Here is a 9,655-nt window from a genome sequence, read left to right on the forward strand (position 1 = left end):
TTTCATCTAGTTTACATTTTACTGTTTAGCTATGAATTTAAATTAACTTAATATACCACATATGTTATTGTGTTAAAACTTAATTCCGACTAACAGCGTTTCACTGCTCTCAAATAAATTTAAGAACAGATCTATGGAGTCTCAAAAAGCTCTAAGAAATCTTAGAATATAATAAATTAAACTTGATAGTTAAAGTATAAATGATTAATATTAAAATAACTAACTTTATCAGTCAAAGTTTTAATTTATGCTTTGCATTCTGCATTACATTTAAAACGCTTAATTAAACTCATCAATTGTTCTATAACTATTAACTTATTGTATTAAATTCTAAGTTATGCATTAAATATATTTATTCTTATTTAAAGGCGTTTACAATCACAAAACTACAGCAAAAATTAAAAATATTTTAGATTATAAAATTAAAATGAGTGAACAGAGAATGGAACGCATCCACGGTGAACTTAAAGAAATCAGAGAGATTCAAACTGAAGCAAGGAATGGAAAACTGAAAAATAATATACAAAATGGTAGCTTTGATGTCCATAAATTCATGGTAACATGCGAGATAATAGATTTCAAACTTTACAACATATTTTAATCTATTACATAGTTAAAACTCCCCTGATAAACTAAAAAATTAAAATTTTTAATAGTAGATTTAAATTATATACAAAAAACTGAACATTTTATGGTAACAACTAAAATTATCTAATTAGACTGTTTTTGCTTTCTTTATTTGTAGTAAAATTGCAAACTATATATAGCTGTATTAATTAATTTTAGTTTCAAGTAAGACTATAAAATATACAAACTACCAACAGAAATGAAAAATATGGATCTGGAAAACAATACAAAACATTCTAGACTATCTAAAACAGGGGTCGGCAAACTGCGGCCCGCGAAAGAAAATTTTGTGGCCCGCGAGCATGTAAAAGTGGCCTGCTGAGCAAAAATACATTTCAAGTAAAATTTTTTCGGTAATTCGATTTACTTTGTTTAGTTTGGTTTTAAGTCTCTGTAAAACATTTAAAAATAATTAGAAGACGTTACTACTTTAATTTAAAAATGTGAAAAAGACAGATTAGCATTCTAACAGGATATTTTTCTGTGTTTCATAATAACTTCTATTTTACAACAGCAAGTAATTATCTGAAAAAAGAGTGCTTGAATTTAATAAGTTAGTTATATTATACCTATTTATCAAATAAACTAAACTCAAATGTTTTCCATTTTGTACAAAAGCAATGCACAGTAATTAAATAAAGTGTCATTTCTTTATAGCTTAGATATTCTTTCCAATATTTTTTTTACCTAAGTTTCTTTTATATATTTTTTATTTGTAAATGTTATGTTTTAGTGTAAAAACATTTAAAATAACATAGTAATGAGAAAAAAAGGTTTATTTAAGTTTTGTTTTGACACATTTTAATTTTTTAGAAGTTTTCTTTGCACTTAAACTAACTTATATGCACACCAACTTAAAAAAATGCTCATATTTTAAACCACTTTTTATAAAATACTTTAGTTAGTTTAAGTTTAGTTTATGCATAATTTTCTAAGTTTGTTTTTTCTACATGTAATGTCTAAATTTGTACAAACACAATTAAAACAATACATATGACATAAACTAATATAGTTTTTGTTAGGTATACATTTTCATTTTTCAAACATTGATTTTGTCAAACTAAGTTAACATTTATGCTTTGCATATCAATACACACATTTGCTGTTTTTTGGAGCTACCTACTTAATATAAACTAGACTTAGGGATAGTTTATAATCATTGACACACTCTCAGACTATCACTTTTTGAAGACTTCAAATCTCAGGCCAACTAAATCATTTTATAAGTTTTTGGCTAGAATTGTTTTTTGTATACAAAATATCAGGAATGTTTTTGTTAATTCAGGCTGACTTTTTTGCTTAAAAGAGTTGCAAATTAAACTGATGATGTAAGTTTTGCTCAACCCAAAGTGTTAGTTTCAGTTATAATATATGTTATAATATTGTAAAATTGCTGTAATGCTTAATAAAAAAGAGGTTTTTCCCTTCGCTAATGACTCAATTAAGTTTTATACTTTTGTTAAAAATGTTTAAGAAAGTTAATTGTCCATTCCAGCTGACTTATATTTTTTTGGCATGTATATTGTTTACTGTTAATAAGTTTCGTTATTTCTTTATGTTGTGAACTTTGTTTTAACTGGGCTGCTACACAAACAGGCTATTTTAAAAGCTTGAAAACTCAGATGTGTGTGAAACGTTTATTTCAAACACTTTAAATAAATCTTAGAATTCCCAGAATAGTTTTTATGACTGTAGTGTAGTTTACTAATTGTAGTTTTTTCTTGTTTTTTTACACTTTGTGTACTTTTTAATGATCATGATATTTTTACTAGGTACTTAAGCTTGATTTACAACGGTTTACTAGCTTTTTAAACTTTTAATGAACTTAGGCTGGTTTGATACAACTCAGACGTTTTTGCTTTTTAAGTGACAACCATGTAAAAGTTACTAATAAAATATTTTATTTAAGTATTCTGAATTAATTATGTTAAAGAATTTGTTCTAGCTTTCTATAATACAAACAGGTATTAATTTTATTAAATAACACATTACTAAATTTTCTAATGAATGTAAACTATTTAACACGCAAAAACATTTTTTTGAAGTTAATATTTTTAGAAATATGAAAAAAGGGGTTGGTAATATAACAAATATATAAAAGTAACTAATAAATTGTCTTTCAAGTTTGGTTTTTATAGAGAGTTAAATTGTATGTAAAATTACAAAAGTATTAAATTTAACTTAGTAAGTGCATATGAAAGTACATAGTTTATTAACACTTAAGTATATTAGTCAATGTAAATTTTATTCTAATTTTTTTTAAATTAATTTAAATAGTCAAATTATGTATAGCTTAAACTTTTCTCTAGTGAGACTAAAACTAAAACCAAAAGATTATTCAAACGTCACTAAAACTAAAACTGCGGCCCGCGAAGACTTTGTAAACTTGAAATTTTGCCCGCGACTACCAACTGCCTGCCGACCCCTGATCTATAATTAAGACAGACGGTGGCAATTTTGTAAATTTATGCAAAAATAAATCTAAAAAACCTTTTGTTTTGGAGAACAGGTTAAAAAGTAAGTATTTATTTATTGTTTTGTTTTATAAATTATAAAATTTCATGATGATGCTGCTTTTTTTTTATATGAATAGTTTAAATTTTTCTTAACTTTATTATTTTAACAATTGAGCTAATAAAATAAAATTGTGAGTTTAAGTGAACAAAATAGATTTTATTTTCAAGTATTAATTAATATAACAGTTTATAAAATTTTTTACTAAGAATTTCTAGTATTACTATATCAAAATATTTGCTTTTAAGATGTGCTTGTGGTCAGCTAATCATAAAAAGACAATCGTATGATACAGTTAACATTTATTGGGTCTATGCTAAAAAGATTGTTTACCAACGCTTTAAATCTTACTACCAGCACTTTCAAAAAAATAAACTAAATGATTATTTTTAAACAACAGACCTGTTTAACGAAAACGAACTTGTCGAGCAAATTAGGACGAACAAGCTGAATTTAAGCGATGAAGTGAACAGAAAAACTGCGTCGGAGTTACCAGAACTGAATGGTGGAAACGAGGCGGTGATAAATGAAGTAGCACGCGTTTTCATCTTCGGGAAATCCCTCAAGCTCAAGATTGCTAACGACAAAAAGATGCTTAAGATTGCTAATGACAAAACAAAAATAATATTTTTCTACAACAAATATGGCGAAAAAATATTCGAAAGAATTATTGTGACAGCATAAAAGATTATTGATACTTTATTAAAATTATTAAAAGAAAAATAGAGTGAAATGCGAAATCGCATTTATTTTACCTTAACTAACTAAATAAAAAAACAAAAAAAAAAACAATGTAAAAACGTTTACTAAATGGTTCGCAATTTTTTTCTGTTCTAAAAGAAAATGTATTCTCAACATCACAAAAGTTAATATTTTTCACTGTTTGTTTTTCAGGGGGGTATATAATTTTTTTACCACCTAAAAAGGTTCCAAACAGTGTTTAAACCTAACCAAATAATTTAATTGAGTTGTTCTATTCCAAAAACTAGCCACCAAAGGTTTTAATTTGGAGAAGTTTTTTTTTTCTTTGGTCTTAATTAAATAAGTCGGCAAAACTTTTAATTCATTTGTTATTTTTGATTTTAGGTAGCAAAAGTATTTACTTATAATCTTTGGGAAAGGTTTTTTACGGAATAGGGTGAAGATTAAATGAGAAATTTGAATAATTCTGTTTTTAAACTTTGCTGACTCAGCATTTGCAAGTTTGCTATTTTATTTGCAGGTTTTTTAAGCCAACCCTCAACACCAGTTGTAGTAATTGCATTTTGTCTTAATTCTTCAAAGAACTTCCTAATGAAAAGCTTACATTTTGTATTGGTAAATGTTACTTTAATTGAAAAAAAAGCAGTTAAAGTTGAGTTAACAGTTTGGCAAGACATTGCATTCAATTTAGTTTTGCATTGGGTGTTTTGCTCAGTACAAACAAATCATTAAATGCAGTTAAGTCAATTGAACGCAGGCAGAATTAAAATCCTTTTGTGGGTCTTTCAGAACATTTGGTAGTTTTTTCTTACAACAAGATTGGTAAATGTATTATACTCAACTAAATGTGTTTTGAGAGTTAATGCATATTTTTTTTCGATACATAGCCAATGTGAAACGCTTGGAAGCCTGTGGGGTATAAAAATTGTTGATGAAGATTTTGAACTTTATAAAAACACGTCACAGTTTTCATAAACAGTATAGTGCTCATCGTTTGTTCAAAGATGATGGAAAATATCAAATGAAAAAAAGAAAATGAAAGTTTACAAACCTAATAAACCATATGATACAAACACTTTGCCAGAATTATCTAATTATAACCGTCTAGATCTGTATGTGGAAGCAAACGGTTGTTTGCGAAATCACTGTACAGATGATGATGAGTATCAACTCAACTGTTCACACTCCATTTCTTGATCCAGAATGAGTGGTGTTGGCAACCATGTTGTTCAATTTGTCACAGTTAATGGACAGCAACGGACTTTAGCAACCTTTAACATTTCTACAGAGTCTCGTAAAAGTTTAGATAAGTTGTAGAAACCAACGATAAAAACTTCACCACTTTCAACAGGCTACAAATATTCTGCTAAAGACATAGTTGTTAGGTTAATTCCGTAACGACCGATAGCACAGCCAAAAGTCTAAAAGTGTTTCAATCTGTATGTGAATACCTGGAAGCTGAACTACCCTACCTCTGTGACCTGTATCACCCATGTCTTGTTGATGTTCCAACGAAAAGCTCATAAAAAATTTAAGGATATTTATGATGGTGTAGGACATGGTAAAATAATATATTGTTTTCTAGTTAACATCGTTTTTAAAAGTATCTTATTTTGTGCCATTTAAACACAAATTACAATACAAAAACTAAGTTATCAATTAGAAGATTATTTGAAGAATATAGACAAAATTCAATTACCATAACTGGTGTTAGGGTTGGCTTTAAAAACGTGCAAGTGAAATTGCCAATGGTGAATCAGAAAAGTTGAAAAAAAGAATTTTTTTTTTCAAAATATATTTAAAATATCTACAACCGTATTTCTAACTCACGTTAATCAGGAATATAACAAACAGATAAGTCTCATTATTCAAAATCGAAAAAAAAACGTACAAATTTTTAAAAGTAGTTGCTGATTAAGCAAATTTAAGCCTATTAATTTTCGATAAATTTCCCATCCAAAATTTTTGGTGGCTAGCTTTTGGAGTGAGACAACTCAACCAAATAATTTTTTGAGCTAAAAACATAATTTTGAACCTTTTGGGAGTTTACTAAAGTTTTACTAGAAGATATCAAAAATAACATACTCCCTTGATTTTGTTATATTGTTTGAGACATTTCCTTTGTTTTGGTGACTTTGGTCACAACATTATTTTATTTTTGAATTTGAAACATTTGATTTAAAGATTACTCAGGGTTTCTTAATTTTGGAGAGTTCTAAACTTCTTTCAAAATATTTTCGTGTAGTTTATAATTTTAGTTTATTATTTATTAGATTAATAACTTTTGTTTTAATATTCTATTTAAATATGATTATTTTTGGTAGTGTTTTATTATCCTAGAAACCTCATACAAGTTTTAGTTTTTTAAAAAATTCGCTAACACTTTGTTTTAGTATAATTATTAAGTTACGCTTTGTATCATTTTAATTGCATTATAAACCTACAAAATAAAGGTCTTCATTATACTTCTTATATACTTTATACTGCAAAGTGGGTAATCAGTTTTTACAATGTTTTGGTTTTAAGGAATGTTTAAGGTTATATAATTTTATTTTCTTTAACTAAAAAATTAAATAAATTGAAATAAAGTCTTGTTTTAGTGGTTTTTATGAAAAAAAAAAGTAAAATAAGAATAGTTTGCGGTTTTATTTAATTGTAAAGCAATAGATAAAACTGAACAAATGTTTTTAGACCTTTAGAAAGCATTAATCTACTTTATTTTATTATCTATTTTACAAACTTAGAAGTTTTAAGACAATTTTACAATTTTATTCGTTATTTTGATTTTATTTAATAAACTGGATAAAAAATAACAAGTTACAAACATCACTATAAGTTCAGTGTTTTACCTTAAAAAATTGCTTCTTAACTTGGAATAATTTAATTAGTTATTTTTTTTGTATAGCTTCATATTTATATTTACTGATTACCTGTTTTGGATCACATTCGTATTATTTGGGTTTTTTTATTATTTTTTTTGTCGAGGTTAAAGTTACTTAAAATCGTCTAAAGTTTTGCACAGGATGTTTTTAGAATATTGCCCAAAAACAAAGTTTTTTAAGCCGCAAAACTAAAAATGGATGAAAAAATAAGCACCCTAATTAACATACACAAAACCACACTAAGTGACTATTCTCATTCACCAAGCTTAAGAATTACCAGGCAAAGATTAAAACGCACTCTAGCTACAAAACAGTGCAGAAAAAACAGATCTAATATATTTTGCAGTAAAAGTAAACGAATGTAATTTATTCTTTTGAGTGAATCGTGACGTCATGATTATTCAAAATACAGTTTCACCCTTACAAGTAAAATTATAACTTTAAACTTTTTTTCAAACATTTCCACTTGATATCTTTCATTTTATAAAAAACACTTTACATATTTCATTTGCTCGAATATAAAAGAAATTAAAGTGGTACATATTTTGATATTTTTATATAATTTAATGATTAATAAAATGATAGTTAATAATTGTTTTGTTATACTTATTAGTTAAAAAAAAAAGAGATCTAACAAGCATTTACACTGTTTTTTGGATAACTGATTTAAAAAAATATATATCAATAAACTAGTTTTTTTTGTATTCAGTTAATGAATCTTAAAGTACTTCAAGTAAAATTGATATTTTTATCTATGTTAACTATTAAAAAATTATAATATGGGTTTATATAATTTTTTATTTTTTAAACAGCTATTTTAGAAATAATTGATATAATTCAATTTATTTTCATATCTCGTTTATTGCATTTTATAAACCGTTAAAACTAGAACAAAAGGTATATGTGAAACTATAAGATCAACGAGAATTTAAATAAAACAAACTTAAAATAACTCACTGAGTACTATATGACGATTTTCTCATAGTACTTGAAATGGAGATTCATCTTTGAATAACTTTTGAAAATGTCGTCAAAACTAAAACTTTTAATACACAAAATATTCTGAACTTAAGATTGTTTTTTTATAGTAAAGTGTTCAGAAGTAATTTTTCGGTATCTTAAAAGTGTAAAAGTTTGTTTTAAGTACATTAAACTAAACTAACGCCAGCGTAAAAAAAGCTAAATTTATGTTTAAAAGTAGCTGATAAAAAGTATAATATTGCTTCTTCAAATAAACTCAGACGTTATTTTATAAAACAGCTTATAAGTAAAAACTTTTCATTAAAATCTTTAAAGAATAATAGTAAGCGACTAATTTTTTCAAGTAATTAGAAAAAGTAATTAATAGAAAATTAAAACTTTGTAAACTTACAAACTAGCATTTAACACAAGCACTTGTTAAATACATTGACAAAATTTTGGTTTTACAAAAAATAAACATTATAAACTAACCAAAGTGCAGTGTTTCTTAATATATACAAAATTACCTAAAAATAAGTTAAACTCATTTTAAAGTCTATTTATACCTTGAAGTAACACACTTTCAAAAAACCTTAAAACTTTTAGAAAACAAGGTTTTAAAAACTTATCTGTAGAAAAAGGAAATAGAAAAAAAGAGATTATATTCAATGACAATAGTAACCAATAGTATAATTTAAATGTTTAACAACAAGGGTGAAAACTAGTACAACTGCTGTAACTAATTTACTCACTATAACAATTAATTCTCTATACTTCAAGGTTTGTAAAGTGTAGGGGCAACATTTAAACATTTTTCTTAAATTGAGCAATTATGAAAGTAAACTTGAAAAAAAGTGGTTTAAACAACCAACGAATATACTAACAGAACCAAAGAACAAAAGAGTCAACTATTACCTAAAGTAATTAAGGTTACAAAATTTCTTAAGCACTGCGTATTTTCACGGTGTTAATTTTTTGAATTGTTATTTAGATTCAAGATTGCGATAATTTTATAACCGTAGTTTTTTGAATCTTTAAAATATAGTTTGTTGTTACATTTTATTTAAGTTGTATAAAATAGTTTAAGGTTCAACTTAATGCATGAAAGATTAAAAAAAACTTATTTGTTTATCCACCAAAAAACTAGAACAAATAAACTCAAGTGAATTACAGCTCAACTTCTTTCGTTTAAATCAATTCTAAACAAAAGTATTCTTAATTTTTAATCGCAAGGCTTACATTATAAGCTAAAATACAAACAAAAAGCAATCACTGAAAAAAACTAGTTTTAAAAATCCTTAAAACAGTAATTAGTATCGATGAATAACTTTAATGATATGTTTTATTAAAAACTACAGTTTTTTTAAATAAGAAAAGTTATTTTTGCTAGTTGTTTGAATAATGTTTTACTAGTTATTTAATTTATACGTTCTAGCAAGAGTTGTAAAACTTACAGTGTTGACTAGCGTTGAACAGTGATTACGCTAAAGTTTATCATAACAAATTACATGCATGAATAACTTTTAAAAGCTACTTTTTTTTGAAGATATATTTAAATTTGTTGCTTGGATTAGATCCAGTTTTAATTAGTACTTGTTAGAAACAGACTGATGATAATATACCCAGTTTTAATTTATATTTTGTTAAGATCACAACAATCAAATAATGCTATTTACACACATCAATCCTTTTTTTAAATTATATAAATACAGAGTTGTAGTTTAGTTTAATTTTAGGCTAATTTGTTAAGTAAGCTATCACTTATAGTAAGAAAAAAATTAATGAACAGCAATTATTAATTTTTATAGATGTTATGAGCTTTTTTATTTAATCATGTTTTATAAAAAGAAAATTTCTGCCCTATGAGGAGTACTACTTTAATAAAACTTTTTTTTACAATCTTTAATAATGTCTTAAAAGATCAGGGTTGCTACTTGCACAGCATGGTGGCCAATCTAAACTGAAATACT

The sequence above is a fragment of the Thalia democratica genome, chromosome 3, assembly GCF_965202585.1.
Source record: "Thalia democratica chromosome 3, ktThaDemo2.hap1.1, whole genome shotgun sequence".
NCBI lineage: Eukaryota > Metazoa > Chordata > Thaliacea > Salpida > Salpidae > Thalia > Thalia democratica.